The 14,193-nt window shown below is 45.6% G+C and overlaps 1 protein-coding gene across 4 annotated transcripts in view; it reads right to left on the bottom strand.

The window, feature by feature from the left end:
* Nucleotides 1-14,193, bottom strand: part of PXYLP1 (2-phosphoxylose phosphatase 1) — a 68,066-nt gene that overhangs the window by 42,270 nt on the left and 11,603 nt on the right. Inside the window, exon 1 of one of the 4 annotated variants that reach the window (XM_008529257.2) lies at nt 4,417-6,511. The exons of the other annotated variants lie outside the window; for them this stretch is intronic. The gene's annotated coding sequence lies outside the window, so the exon portion shown is untranslated. Of the gene's footprint in view, nt 1-4,416; nt 6,512-14,193 lie in introns of those variants that run through there. 4 annotated transcript variants of the gene reach the window in all.

Raw genomic sequence — 14,193 nt, 5'->3', positions numbered from 1 at the left:
GTTGGGGGGTGGGGGGAGGGTTGCATAGCTCGAGTGAGAGGAGCGAGGGGAAGGAGGGGGTTAGTCCAGGCACCAACCAAGAGTTGCACACGCACTGATGCCCAGGCCCTCCCAGGAGTCCCTTCAGGGCACAATGCCACTGAGCTCCAGGTGGAGCAGGAAGAGGTTTGATCCCAGGATCCCCACGACCAAGCACTTCCAGCTTGACGGACAGGCCCACTTCATGGACTGACCCTCATTTTCTAGGGTCAGGGCTCTCTCCTCCCAGTGCCAGCCTCCTTCAGAAATACAGAACAGGAGCAGGCCCTGAGACCTCCCTGCTCCTCAGGACTACTAGCCATGTGGTGTGCCTCCCCTTGAACATTCTGCACTTTGTCCCACAGGGGACCCTCCCAGGGCTCCTCTCTCACCTGTGCACTCTCTTCCTGAAGCATAGCTTGTCTTCTACCCTGGGGTAGTGAGGGGTGATGTGACCCATAACAACGTCATGCCCAGATGTGACAGGAATGGCAACAGCCTAGCTTTTGGGTAACCAGCAGGGGGCCAATCAATGCTGCAGATGGATAAAGGGTAGCCTCAGGCCCAATGCTCATCCACCCTGCTTTCAGGGCTGGCTCTGATCGGGCCACACCCCACAAGTCCCACCTCAAGTCCCAGGCCTTCCCACAACGCGTGGCCAAGTGCGTGGCCTCAGGGGTCAGATGTTAGGTCTAGAGTCCTTCTCCAACCCTTACTGAGGCCCAGTTTCCCCATGTATGAAATGGGAACAATCACAGGCTCCATCTCATAGGTTGTGTAAGGGCTAATGGGGTTAGTACGTGTAAGGGACACAGCCCCATATCCGGCTCCACGTGCACTCAATAAAAGTTAGTGACTTCTCTTAACGGTTTCAATAGCCAACACCCATATGTGAAGTACTCACCCTGCTGCCCCCTTGTTTCTGCCCTCACTTTAGAAATAGGATGCTAGTGGGACCATGCCAGAGAAAGTCAGAGTTTGAAGTAGTTTTATTTATGTATTTATTTATTTGCAGGGGAAGATTTGCTCTAAGCTAACATCTGTTGCCAATCTTCCTCCTTTTTTTTCCCTTCCTTTTCCCCCCAAAGCCCCACTACATAGTTGAGTACAGTTGTAAGTTCTTCTGGTTCTTCTACGTGAGCCACTGCCACAGCATGGCAACTGGGTGTGGTTCCATTCCAGGGAACTAAACCCAGGTTGCTGAAGTGGAGCGCACTGAACTTTAACCGCTAAGCCATCGGGGCTTGCTCTGAAGAGGCTTTAAACACCACCTGGTTCAAATGTCTTGGCTGACCAGAAGAGAGGCTGGGACAGGTCAGAACTGCCACAAGGCTCCAGGATGCTCAGGGAGCCTGGCCCTCAGGGCTCAAACCCTTGCTTCACAATCAGAGAGTGGCACCTAGTGCTCTGTCCTTGTCATGTTCTTCCTCGTCACTGTCGAGGACACACTACGTGGCAGACACTTCTAACTGTCCCCCGGTGTCTACTCTCTCCTTCTTACTAACTAGGTTTTAGCCAGATACATGACCACCCAGCTAGAGATAATATTTCCCAGACTCCTTTACAACTAGCTGTTGTCATATGACCAAGTTCTGGCCGATGAGCTGTGATTGAAAGGAATGTGTGCAATTCTAGGTCAAAAGGAGGCCACCTGCCCTATCCCCCTCTGCCCTTCCTTCTTCCCCTTTCCCACGTTCTGAATCAGTGGCATGGTGGTGAGCCAGCTTTCTTGATGCACGTGGGTCAACATCCTAGTGGATCACAGAGAAGAACCTTAGATGACCCCATGCGGCAGGCCACCCATCTCCTTGAGTGCCTACCAGCTCCAACTGTTCTAGGAGAGAAAAAACAATCTTACAAACTTTTTAAGTCACTGTTCTTTCACTTCTGCTAAAGCAGCCAAACCAATATTCTAACGAGTGCTGTAGCACTAAAAGACATTGGTCCTCCTCGTGGGGGCTCCCTCTGTAGGTGGTGAGGAAGAAGCACAAACGCATTCATGATGAAATGCATTAGGCAGAAAAACCTCACCACTGACCAGGCGGAATGTCACTCGTAGATATGGTATAAACGAGACACGGTCGTGGTAACCTTTGTTCAGTCTGAGTTTTATTTTTTGTTTTATCTTAAATAATTAATGTATCTGTGAAGACGGCTTGACTGCAGGCAACAGAAAACCCCAGCTAACACAAAGGGACTCACCAACAGTCTCACATTAACAAGTCACAGGGTCAGGAACAGCAGCTCCAGGGGAGTTAATTCAGCAACTCCTAGGCGTCATCAGGAAGCGGCATCTTTCCATCTCTGGGCTCTCCGCCATCCTCTGTGTTTGTCCTGTCCCTAGGATGGCTTCCCTCAAGGGTCTTAAGATAGTGACCACACTCCGAGGCACTGCAGCCACACTTGCAACGTGCAGAGGCAGATGGGACAGCCTGTTCACTTCCACTGGAAGCAAGGAAGCCTTTCCAGAAACCCTCCAGCACACCTCCCCGAACGTCTAACGGCCAGAACTGTGTCACATGCCCACTCCCAAAACAATCCCTGGCCCCGGGCAAGGGTCACAACAATTGGGTGAAACCAACCAGGATTCACCTACCGGCGGAGGCCTGCACTGGGAGGCAGAGGGTGGAGGCCTGAACAGAATCGCAGTTCTGTTGGGAACAAGGGGCCAAGGGGATGTGTGCAACAACCCACAACTGGAGAAGGTCTGACAACAAACACAATTATTCTAAAAAATTATTCTCAAACCCCGTCATCTGATGACAGTACCAGCACTTTTCAGATCTAGCAATCAAAGCACATACAGTCGTAATTATATGTTTAAAAAACATCCATGCTGGTTTGCCCAGGTACAATTCGGCAGTGACAAACGGCAGAGCAGCATCCGTCAGCCTACTGACTGTACGCATTCTACCAACAAGACCTTTTATTCCGTATGTCACGTGTTTAAACAGGCAACATGAATTATTTATCTACCGTTTCTTTCCAAAAAGAATTTGAGGCAGATAATCTGCAGATTTAGTATTTTTTAATTCCTGAATATTAAAGGTTTTCTTTCTTCCTTCCTTTGTGAACTACCTCTTCCTACCATGCTCTCCTTTGAGGTGTTTCCAGCTCTACGAGCCATGAACTTCTCAAGGCAGCTGATCATTTCTCAGGACCAGAAAAGACTGAAATAACGAATCCATCAAGCCAGGATTTTCACTTTTACATACTCTTCAGTTATTTTTTTCTGACATTTTGGGAGAAGTTTGTGTTGCAACCAACTTTACTGCTTTGCTCTTTCTTAAGTTTTAGAAGTAGCTACGTCTGAAGCTGGCGTTCCTATTTTAGAATGTCAAGATCAACCATCAGCACCTCAACGACAGAAGACGAACACACGGTTGGCATGATTTACAGCAAAGCTACTTTCAAAATACAGCTGATTGTTTCTATTTTGCAAGCAAACTGTGTCCATTAAAAGCTTCTCACAATGTCAAGGAAAGCACAAGAGGATTAAATAGGCAGGGTGGTAAAACTAGATACAAGTGGTGTACGATGAAGGTTTGAGCGGTAAAAGTCAAATTTTTAAAGGCAAAAAAAAAAGAGCTTAGAAGGTCCTGAGAATCAGGGCTGGGCCATGGGAATCAAGCACTCCTGGAAGTGCAGGTTGCCAAGGCCACTTACGCTTTGTGAAAGCTGCATTTTCTGTTAACAGCACACAGAAATGTGATTTTGCTCTGGATGGTACATGGTCGGGAGTACTCATGCGTGCCAGAGATCAAGGCATTTCGCCTGATGAGGCCTTTTTCAGGCTGGGAGCACACCACCTGTGTAGCTCTGACCCAAACCCTGTGCTCTCTGCTGACCCATTCACTCCACGACTTGATCATGACGAGGCGTGGAGCACCAGTCCTCAGTGGACCACTATCACTGCAGGGGCCAGTGGGCAGGAAGTCCATGCTCTTACAACGTCTTCTAGAAAACTGCCGGGGGCGGGGGTCAGTGGGAGGCTGGTAGCATCAGTGTCAGTACAGAATGAGCCTTCCTGCCCACAGAAGTGGTCAAGTGTGCACTGCTGCCTGCTGGGCACGCTGTGGAGGGGCCAACGGGTGGCCTCTAGAAGCCCTGCATGCGCTGAGATCCCAGGCTTCTCTGATTCAGACCCCCAGACAGGCTCTCAAAACCAATTTTTTTCTCCTTTGCACTTGTAAAGGGACAAGTAGAGCAAAAATAGAGCTAAGAGCACTGTCACACAGAATCACAGACATTCAGCTTGCAGAGGAATCGGAATTGCCTTCTAGTCCCAGCTGCTTTCCAATAAAGTAAGGAAATAACACTGCTACAAACGCCAACACTTTGATTCAGCTCAGGTGAGAGCTGCAATGAAACACAAGCCTCAAAGTCACTGGTACTCACCATACTCAGTGGCGAAAAGCTGAAAGCCCCTCCTCTCAGGTCAGGACCAAGTCAAGGATGCCCACTCTCGCCACTTTCATCAACACAGCACTAGAAGTCCTAACCAGAGTAATCAGGCAAGAAGAAGAAATAAAAGGCATCCAAGTCAGAACAGAAGAAGTAAAATGGTCTCTATTTGCAGATGACATATCATACATGGAAAATCCCAAAGACTCCATAAAAAAACTGTTAGAACTAATAAATGAATTCAGTAAAGTTGCAGGATACGAAAATCAATACGCAAAAATCAGTTGCATGCCCATACACTGACAACAAACTATCAGAAAGAGAAATGAAGAAAACAAGCCCATTCACAACTGTATCAAAAAGAATAAAATACCTAGGAATAAATTTAACTAAAGAGGTGAAAGATTTGTATGCTGAAAACTACAAGATATTGATGAAAGGAATTTAAGAAGACACAAATAAAGAGACCTATTCCATGCTCACAGATTGGAAGAATTAATACTGTTAAAATGTCCACACTACCAAAAGCAATTCACAGATTCTATCAAAATTCCAATGGCATTTTTCACAGAAATAGAAAAAACAATCCTAAAATTTGTATGGAACCACAAAAGACCCTGAATAGCCAAAGCAATCTTGAGAAAGAAGAATAAAGCTGGAGGTATCACACTTCCCGATTTCAAACTATATTATAAAGCTATAGTAATCAAAACAGAATAGTCTGGCATAAAAAGAAACATAGATCAATGGAACAGAACAGGGAGCCCAGAAATAAACCCACACATATATGATTAATTCATTTATTATATAGGAGCCAAGAATATACAATGGGGAAAGGACAGTCTCTTCAATAAGAGAAAACTTATTGGGAACTTATACGGAAATGTGTTGGGAACACTGGACAGCCACGTGCAAAAGAGTGAAACTGGACCACTCTCTGACATCAGACACAAAAATTAACTCAGAACGGATCAAGGATTTGAGCATAAGACCTGAAACCATAAAATTTCTAGAAGAAAACATGGGCCGTAGGCTCCTTGACCTCAGTCTTGGTGATGATTGTTTGGATTTGACACCAAAAGCAAAGGCAGTAAAAGCAAAAATAAATAAAAGGGACTACAGCAAATTTAAGAGCTTCTGCACGGCAAAGGAAAACAAAACTGCACAGCAAAATCAACAAAGTGAAAAGGCAACCTACCAAACCGGAGAAAATATTTGCAAATCATATATCTGATAAGGGGTTAATATCCAAAATATATAAGAACTAATACAAATCAACAGGAAAAATTAATCCCATTAAAAAATGGGGAGAGGATCTGAATAGCCATTTTTCCAAAGGAGACATACAGAAGGCCAAGAGGTACATGAAAAGGTGCTCAACATTACTAACGATCAGGAAAGCGCAAATCAAAACCACAATTCAATATCACCTCATAACTGTTAAAATGGCTATTCTCCAAAAGACAAGAAATAACAAGTGTTGACGAGGATGTGGAGAAAAGGGAACCCTTGTGCTCTGTTGGTGGGAAGGTAAATTGGTGCAGCCACTATGGAAAACAGTATGAAGATTCCTCAAGAAATTAAAAATAGGGCCAGCCCCGGTGGCCTAGTGGTTAAGTTCAGTGCACTCCACTTTGGCGGCCCAGGGGTCAGTTCCCGGGCATGGACCTACACAGTTCTGTGAGCAGCCATGCTGTTCTGGTGGCCCACGTAGTCAAAAATAGAGGAAGATTGGCACAGATGTTAGCTCAGGAAGAGTTTTCCTCAGGAAAAAAAAAATTTTTTAATTAAAAATAGAACTATCATATGATCCAGCAATTCCACTTCTGGGCATATAGCCAAAGCAAACAAAACCACTATCTTGAAGAGGTATCTGCACCCCCATGTTCACAGAAGCATCCTTTACAAGAACCAAGACATGGAAACCACCTAAGTACCAAACGGTGGATGAAAGGATAAAGAAAATGTAGTAAGATATATATCTATACACATACAATGGAGTATCACTCAGCCACAAAAAAGAAGGAAATCCCGTCTTTTGCGACAACATGGATGGACCTTAAGGGCATTATGCTAAGTGAAATAAGTTAGAAAAAGATAAATACCGTATGAACTTACTTATATGTGGAATCTAAAAAAAACAAACTCAGAAACAAAGAACAGATTGGTGGCCGGCAGAGGTAGGCGGTGTGGGGTGGGGGAAATGGGTGAGGGTGATCAAAAGGTACAAACTTCTGGTTATAAAATAACTAAGTTCTGGGATGTCATGTACAGCATAGCGACCACGGTTAACAATACTGGATTATATATTTGAAAGTTGCTAAGAGAGTAGATCTTAAAAGTTCTCATCATAGGAAAAATTTGTAACTATTTATGATGACAGATGTTAACTAGATTTATTGTGGTAATCATTTTGCAGTATATACATATATCAAATCATTATGTCGTATACCTTAAACTAATATAATGTTATATATCAATTATACATCAATAAAACTATGAAAAAAAAGCATATAACTTGATGTTGAGTAAATATGAATGTATAGTGCTAAAAGAATAAAATTACCAAAAGCAAAAGGCAAACTTGGAAGCCACATACTGTAGAAGGCAGAGCTCACCAGCCTGGGCTCCCACATCTGTGTGTAGGGCAGGGGCTCCACGCTTCCACTTACCCCATCCTTGATATTGTTGTCTGGAACTAAACTGGACTGGTTTTGTAAAGGAAAAACAATCTATTGTGTTAAGCCACTGAAATTTGAGGGTTTATTTATTATAGTAGCTTAACACTAATCCTAACTAATACTTGTCCATATACATAGGCTTTTGATAAAGATTAAACAAAATAATAGACATAAAACATCTGAGTCATAATTGCTCAATAATGGTTGATCCCTTTCCATTCCTAAGTCTGATACTCACCTGAAAATATACCAATAACATCATTTTTTTTGCCTTGGAGCAAGAGTTTTCTAAGAATATTTAAACGGACAGATTGGGGCTAACCCCTCAAGCTTATTATCAGGCAACATTTTGGGGAGAGTTCTGACCATTTACATCTTTAAATCACTCTGGGACCTGGAATATTATGTTTGCCTTGAAACCTGACATGAAGCTGAGGGTCGAGGTCCTGGAACAGGGACACCCTCCTCACTCAGTGCACGGCAGGCCCTGTCAAGTTTTCCAGAGCCGGTCATACTTACCTATAATTTACTAGGGATTCTAAAAAAAAAACAAGGCGACGGTACTCAGCAAGAAATGTCGGGGAAGAAGCTGTTGACTGACGCAAGGGCCTTTGAAAATGCAAACCATTGGGGCAGCCGTGATCATTGTTTACACACCAGTTTCCACAAATTTAAGCTAAATGAGCAAATACTTATTCTGTAGTATTATCATCATAAAATTGAGTTTCTGAGCTGAGTTTCTGTCTACTACATAGGACATGGAGCTAACCTGTAATATTCAGAGGTTTGCTTTAACAGCCATCTCGCAAGGTCTGTTGCGTTGTTAGTTGGCACTATTTGTTGTTAACTGTTGCAGTATCCACTGGGTGCCACAGGCCTTCACAGTGGTGGGAATGTCTCTCGTAGATTGTGTTCAGCAAGAGTGTTGTGAACTCTGTTGGTTATGGAAGATTGGCTGCCCACCAACCTCGTGATAACTAACCACAGACAGCCATACTACTGATCTTGTTATAACTGATTCAGTCAGCATGGAGATCTACGTCTCCTCTTCTCAAGTTAGGAACATACCGGAAAGTCTTTGTTAAGAAAAATAAAGCATTCTAACAGATTAATTTAAAACATACTGCAAAATCTTGTTCTTCCCGGAAGGACTGGCTTCTATAATTTTGCTGGCTGGTGGTCATCAGAATTCTGGCCCTTTGGCAATTTCCCATAATGCTCTTGGGATGACAACCAAACACTGCCCACAGCCTACAAGGCCCCACTGTCAGTCCAGCCTCACCTCTAGCCTCCGCACTAGACCCCTCAGCCATCCTGGCCATATCTCAGCCTCACAGAAGAGCCTTGCTACTCGAGGACTCGGGGTCTGTGTCCACACGTGTCCTCTGACAACCCAATGAAGAGATGGGTCAGCTGGCCAGGTGCCTGGAGTGCCAATCCATAAGGGACCCCAGCTCACACAAGAAAGAACCCGAGATGGAGAAAACTGTACCTTTCTGGAGCTGCTCGGGGCAGGGAACAGAGGTAGGACCCCAGAGGACATCGTGGAGCCAGGAGACAAGGCCATTCGATTGCGTTCTTGGGAGGACTCTGGTGAGCCTTGGCGGGGATAGGGGGTAGGTTTGAAGCCAAGGCTGAAATTTCCAGGAAAGCAAAGCATGAGAGTGTGTTGGTTTTAAAGCATGTCCACAAATTCTCTGTCACATCTCCCATCAAAAGGGGGTTCTGGGTCCCCTGAGTAGGCTTTGGGACTGCCTTGAGGAGCAGAATGGGATAGAAATGATGCTGCATGACCCCAAGGCCGGGTCAGAGAAGTCTATGCAGATTCCACCTGGCTCGCTCTCTTGGGCCACTTGCTTTTGGAGCTCTGAGGCCACCACGCTGGATAAACCACGTGTGAGGCCCCCAGAGACAGGGATGCCCACGTAGTCCCCAACTGTGGCAGTCTTCCCTGCCCAGGCATCAGACACATGAGGGAGAGAACCTTTGAACAATTCCAGACCAGCCACTGCCTGAACAACCATGTGAGAGACCCGAGCAAGAAACACTGGCTGGGCCCAGGCCACCCCCAAACCAGGATAAGAGTTGCCTGAACCAGGACAGATGCTCAATCAACATTTGTTGGGTGAATGAATGAAAGGACGAGCGAATGGATGAATGAACAGAGAAACTCACTGCAGCCACCAGCAATACCAGCAATCCATCCTCTCTGCTTCCTCCAGCCAGTCCCGCCTCTCTGTCTCCTGACCAGGCCACAGATCCCAGTTCAAAGCTCACTTTCTCATGGAAGCTGCCCTTGAACTCCCCTGTCCAGATCAGCATCCTGTCTGACACCCGAGTCGCCCTGCATTTCTCCTTCAGGACCCCTCTCAGGACTATCATCACATAAGCAAATAACCATGTTGAAATTCCAAGCTGGCCAGCTGTCTCCTGGGATTGACCATAGACCCCCTGGCAGCAGGGATGGTGTCCGTCTGTTCATAGGATTCTCCAGTGCGGGACGAAGCCTGGCATGGAACTGGCTGAAGGCATGTCAGAGCATTCCTGGAGAACTGGCAACATACAGCTCAGCTGTCTTTACTCACAACACTTCCGACACCAAACGTGTACGGTTTTTTTCTCACACCAATTCTCCAACTCTCTGGACACCGGGTGCGTGTTCCACAATTCAATTCAATTCTGACGCTGACTACCCAGAGTCAGTGTCAGACTCGACAGGTTTAAGCGCGCAGTCCCACAGACTGCGCCACTTCAGACGCCAGTCCCAGGAATCGGGTCCCCAGCTTACTTGCTTCTGTCTGACTTAGCTACAAAGTCGGGGGGTTCTCACAACCCCCACCCCTTTCAGGTTGGGTAATTTGCTAGAACAGCTCACAAAAGTCTGGAAAACACTCTACTTAATGCTACAGTAGATTTACAATAAAGGAATAAACTCAGAAACAGCCACATGGAAGAAACACACAGGGCAGGGCATGGGGCAAGGGCTCGGGGCTTGTAGGCTCTCTGCGGGCAGCCATCCTCCTACCACCTCAATGTGTGGGCAACCTGGAGGCTCTCTAACCTGGCTGTGGGACGTTTGTGTAGAGGTGCATTGCACAGGTGTAATTGACTAGATCATGGCCACTGGTGACTGAACTCCACCCCCAGCCCCCGGCCCTCCCTGGGGGTCAGGGGTGGGGCTGAACTTTGCAACCCTCCGACCAAGCCTCAGTCTTTCTGGAGACCAGCTCCGATTCTGAAGCTACCCAGGGGCCTCCAACTACCAGTCATCTTATTAGCATATAAAAGACATTTAGCACTCTGCAGATTGCAAGGATTTTAAGAGCTGGGTGCCAGGAACCTGGGAAAAAGACCAAATATTTATTTTTTATGATACCACAACAGCCATCCCATTATTAGAAGAATCGGCCTCTCACTACTAGCCTGTCCTCCACCAGGCTTTCCAGACCCACTCACACCCTGAAGACCCTCACCATAGAGACCCCAGGGAACCCCAGAGGTTGAGTGTCTTCTTCAGGGTTACGCAGCAGTCAGGGGAAGAGCTAGAATCTGAAGTGGGCTCTTCTGACTTGCCAGTTCAATGCTATTTCCATTCCACTACGCTGCCTCCAGGAGGTTTTCACGGATGCTAAACTGCTCTGGAAACATCATACTCCCTCCATCCAACCACGATGCTTTGTTTTTCATAATGGACCATATGGAACAGGTGAAGCTTCTTCATATCTCACATAAAGGATTCAATATCTACATATAACAAGAGCTCTTGGTGATATCTTAGGCACCTCCCTGCCAAATACCTAAGGGATGAGCCCTGAGCAAATATCTAATTCAGATTTTAATTCATCTCCTGTTTACTGGAAGACCCCGTGTCCATTCTGCGCCGAGGGTGACCCTTTAGCTTCCCTTTCTTTTCTGTTACTTGTCATTCCCAGGGTCTCTGGAGATTAAGCACCTCAATAAACTAAGATGAAGACCACTCCGGGTGATCTGCAATAGTTCACAAGACAGCACCTCTGACAACTGAGCTTTTGAAGACAATGCAATGACGGGGGAAAGAAAACGTGAACATTTTTAATGTGACTGAATGTGAAAAAAAAAAAGGATCCAGAACCGTGCACTGCACGACGCTCAATTTTTTTAAATGTGTACATGTATATGCCTGGAAAACTAGGATGGAGAGAAATACAAATTTAAGAATGACATGGCACTCTTCAGCTTGGCAAAAAGTAAAAAGATCCTTCATCTCCAGTGAATGTCAGTCTCCATGGGGACGAATTCTTTCACACGCTCGATGAGAGGGTTAATGGAACGGAATTTGCAAAGAACTGATGATCTCTTACAACAATGAATACACACACCCTTTGCCCCAAGAATTCATATTCTGGGGATCAATTCTCAAAAAATGCTAACTCCTGGGTAAAAAGCAGCAATAGGAATAATTATCAAAATTTGAAAAGAACTGAAATGTTCATCCATGGGGAAGTGGCTGGATAAATTATAGTTTGTCTATACAAGGGAACACGATTCAGCCTTAAAAAACAGAGAGATGGACTTAGGTGTGGACGTGGACAAACCTCCAGGAGATACTGCCAAGTAAGACAGCTGAGCCAGAGAGCGCGCTAGTAGCTGCATAATAGATACAGTAGAATTTCACGTAGGTAAAACATATATTTGCATATCTCAGCATATATTTGGAAATTTTAAGAAAACATCTAAATTTACAGGAAAAGGTCTGGAAGGAGACAGCCCCCAAATTAACAGGGGTCATCTCTTCTGTGGAAGTTCCCATATTTACTCATATATTCACTGCTTTGTTTTTACAACGTGCTGTGTACAAATAAAAAAGATCAGTTATGACAGATTATATTGTTAAGGCAAAAAAGCAAGCTATAATACAGCATGTGCAGTTTGGACTCAATTATGTGTTAAAGATACGTTACAAAACTGGACTGAGTGGTTTGAAATGGGTGGCAGTGGGAGTTTTTATTGTTTCCTCTTTAGAACTGTGAACCTAATGCTGTTTTTAAAAATGAACAAAAGTAACATTAAAAAAAAGAGAGGAAGATGGGCGTGGATGTTAGCTCAGGGCCAGGCTTCCTCAGTAAAAAAGAGGAGGACTGGTAGTAGTTAGCTCAGGGCTAATCTTCCTCAAAAACAAAAACAAAAACAAACCTTGGGGGCCTGTCCCAGTGGCTTAGCAGTTAAATTTGTGCGCTCCACTTCAGTGGCCCGGGGTTCACTGGCTCGGATCCCGGGTGCGGACATGGCACCACTTGTCAAGCCGTGCTGTGGTAGGAGTCCCACATATAAAGTAGAGGAAGATAGGCACACAGATGTTAGCTCACGGCCAGTCTTCCTCAGCAAAAAGTGGAGGACTGGTGGCAGATGTTAGCTCAGGGCTAATCTTCCTTAAAAAACAAAAACAAAAACAAAAAAAACATTGGAGGCCTGTCCCAGTGGCTTAGCAGTTAAATTCATGTGCTCCACTTCAGGGGCCCGGGGTTCACTGGCTCGGATCCCGGGTGCGGACATGGCACCACTTGTCAAGCTGTGCTGTGGTAGGAGTCCCACATATAAAGTAGAGGAAGAGGGGCACAGATGTTAGCTCAGGGCCAGTCTTCCTCAGCAAAAAGTGGAGGACTGGTGGCAGATGTTAGCTCAGGGCTAATCTTCCTCAAAAAATAGGAAAGAGAAAATATACCCTTAATTTTATGCATGGTTATGGCTGGGATTCCAAGTAATCTTAATTTTCTTTAAAACAAATAAATTGCAAAACAGAAGTCTGGCTTACAACTCTTTAAACAGGTGATGGGATCCTAGAAGACGTTTCTTATTTGTAGTTTTCTGCGTTTTCCAAATTTTCTTAAGCAAACATGTATTACTTTTAAAATCAGAAAAAAAGTAACAGAAATCGAAATACGATGTACTCCTGAAATTTAAAAAAAACAATAAAATCAGAAAAAAAGAAAAGCTGTAAATGTATTTAAATTATTTTTAAACAACGTAGTTAAGGAAGAAGTCACAAGGTGGATACATGATAAATCATAAAGAGACCAGTGGTTTTGAAAGAGAACCTCCTTTCAAAACTCAGCAATGTGGAACCTGATGTGTAAGAAAGATAAATGCAGAGTTCACTGGGTGAGGCCTAGGGCCCCACTTTGCAGAGGCCTCACCTACCGCGGAGCCCAGGGTTACAGGACCTCCACTGGGAAATGCAGTGTATGGAAGACTGAGGCTGCAGGGGCTCGTGGCCGGGGCTCTTTGGACTGGGTTGGTCAGAGAGGGCTTCACGGAAGAAGCAGAAACTGTGTTAAATGAAAAGGGCAGGGCGGACGTCAGTGGGTATGCCTGGTGACGCAGGCATTTTGAGGATAAACGAGGTGTACAGTGGTACAGAGGCGGGCGAAGCCCACCCCTTCCTGCACTGTTGACTGATGACAGGCTTCGAGTGGTGACTCATCAGTGAACAGGGCGGAGAACAGTTGGCACCAGACTGGTTCCTGTAGGAGTGGGGAGCCACAGAGGGTTCCTGAACACAGGCATGACAGGGTGAAGGTGGCATTACAGAAACATCACTCTGGGGCTGCGGATGGATATGCTCCCGTATATTCATCCCACGCTCGAGTGACAGCGAGGCCCTGGCAGCAAGAAGACAGACAACCTTCTGGGCCTTGACACTTGGGGGCTTGCAGCTCATCGTCACTCAACTGATCGGTTTTGCCACAGTCGTGCTGCCTGTGGTCAGAATGTCAGGCCAGGCAGGCTGTGGGCCTTCCTACAGTGCTGTCCTGGAAGTCACCCACATTCCAGGGGCAATGGGCCTGGGGTCCCCAAGTCACAGCTTATGGTGCTGCCGTGGGACTGAGATCCAGGCCTGTTACTCCATCACTTACCTACCAGCTGTGACAACTCAGACAAGTTACTTAATCTCGCTGAGCATCAGTTTTCTCACCTGTAAATGGAGATTCAGTTATTCATTCAACAAATATTTACTGAGTATCTGCTATATGCCAAGTATAGTCATGGACTGGTTGTCAGTAGGGACCGAATTCGGTCCAAAATGCCCAACCTCATGGATTTTAGGGAATGT

This window comes from Equus przewalskii, chromosome 15 (genome assembly GCF_037783145.1).
Source record: "Equus przewalskii isolate Varuska chromosome 15, EquPr2, whole genome shotgun sequence".
Classification (NCBI taxonomy): Eukaryota; Metazoa; Chordata; class Mammalia; order Perissodactyla; family Equidae; genus Equus; species Equus przewalskii.
This window is presented reverse-complemented; position numbering and strand designations above follow the sequence as displayed.